We start from the raw sequence: 2,160 nt of genomic DNA on the forward strand, positions 1-2,160 counted from the left end.
AAGATTGAGGAACTCTTTATGTACTGTAATGGGACAACCATGAACCACCATCAATATGCAGACAACACAACCTTGCTGGCTGAAAATGAAGACAACTTAAAACACTTCCTGATGAACATCAAAGAATACAGTGTTCAGTATGGATTATACCTTAACATTAAAAAAAAAAAAAAAACTTCACAACTGGATCAATAAGCAACATCATTTTAAATGGAGAAAAGATTGAAGTTTTCAAGGATTCCATTTTACTTAGATCCACAATTAATGACCATGGAAGCAGCAGTCAAAAGACCAAAGATATACTGCACTGGGCAAATCTGCTATAAAAGATTTCTTTAAAGTGTTAAAAAGCAAAGATGTCACTTTGAAGACTAAGGTGCACCTGACCCAAACCATGGTGTTTTTAATTGCATGATATGCATGCAGAACCTGGACAATGAATAAGGAAGACCAAAGAACTGATGCCTTTGAAATTACAGTATTGGTGAAGAATATTCAATATGCCAAGGACTGCCAGAAGAACAAACAAATCTGTCTTGGAAAAAGTACAGCCAGAAGCCTCCTTAGAAGCGATGATGGTGACACTTCTATCCCTCGTACTTTGGACATGTTCTCAGGAGTGACCAGTCCCTGGAGAAGGACATCATGTTTGTTTAAGTAGAGGGTCAGCGAAAAGAAGAAAACCTTCAAGTGATGGACTGACACAGTGGCTGCAACAATGGGCTTAAACACAACAATGATTATGAGGATGGCACAAGACTGAGCAGCTTTTGTTCTGTTGTCCATAGGATCACTGTGAGGAGGAACTGACTCGACAGTACCTGACAATAACAACAACAACACAGGAAGATCACTAAGTTCAAATCTTACAAAGAAAAAAAAAAGCAAGGTGCACAAAAGGTGATATAATAGATACCATTTCTTTCACAAGGGGGTTGAATGGAGATGAATTGACTTATACTCTTAAGCTACCTCTGGAAGGAAACTGGGTGGGTAGGGCAGAGGGGTAGGAACAGTGTCATCATATTATCCAATAAGTAAGGTAAGCAAGGTTTTTACTTGTGCTTACTAATCTGTAGTTAAGAATTTTACATTTTTTCACCACATCAAAGATTCTACTTCTAGGTATGGGCTGGCATTTTTCTCTCTCCCCCAAACCCCTGGATAGGAAAGCCTTTACTGTATACTATTTCACATCTTCAGAATTGTGAATCACATAAACGTATTACCTATTCGAAAAATAAATTTAGAAAGTTTTAGAGAGTAACAGACACAGGTTAACACCATAGTTGTGAGAAATATTATAGACATATGCTAGAACCATTCCCCTCTCACCTGCTTTAAGTGTGATTTCAAAACAAAGTGCCCACCTGGACAAAGCTTCAAGGGACCTCAATCACCAAGCTCAGATTTAATACAAAGACACAGTTCTCTTTCCTCAAACTGATCAATATACAACAAGGCAGTCACTTCCTATATATAAACTAATGCTCTCTGTCAAAGGTAGCATTGTCTGCTTAGGTGACCATGGGAAGGTATCTGACCTTCCTTGGCCTCAGGCCTCATCTCTTGGAATGAAGTAGTCAGAGTAGATGGAATGTAAGGCTGCTTCTACAGCTAATATTTCTATGAAAAGGCATTCTACAGGTGAAATCTAAACCTAGGATGTGAAGCCCTCTCTCTGGCACTTCTTATGTCTACTTCATATTATGGTATTGGTACAGTATATGCCATTTCCCCTCTAAAAACCCAAACCAAATCCACTGCTGTCAAGTTGATTCCAACTCATAGAGACCCTAAAACACGGAGTAGAACTGCTCCATACGGTTTCCAAGGTTGTCATCTTTTCGGCCACTACTTGTCTGTCAGTTTGTCATGCTGTGGTAGCTTGCATGTTGCTGTGAGGCTGGAGGCTGTGCCACCACTATTTCAAACTCCAGCAGGGTCACCCATGGTGGACAGGTTTCAAGGAAGCTTCCAAACTAAGACAGACTGGGAAGAAGGATAGGGCCATTCACTTCTGAAAGAATTGGCCACCGAAAACTTTATGAATAGCAGTGAAACACTGTCTGACATACTTGTGGAAAACTTTATGAAGATCCACGAAACACTTCTGAAACAGTGCCAGAAGACGAGCCCCTCGGGTTGGAAGGCACTCAA

The sequence above is a fragment of the Orycteropus afer genome, unplaced genomic scaffold (assembly GCF_000298275.1).
Source record: "Orycteropus afer afer isolate SDZICR_OR568_19922 unplaced genomic scaffold, OryAfe1.0 scaffold00975, whole genome shotgun sequence".
Classification (NCBI taxonomy): Eukaryota; Metazoa; Chordata; class Mammalia; order Tubulidentata; family Orycteropodidae; genus Orycteropus; species Orycteropus afer.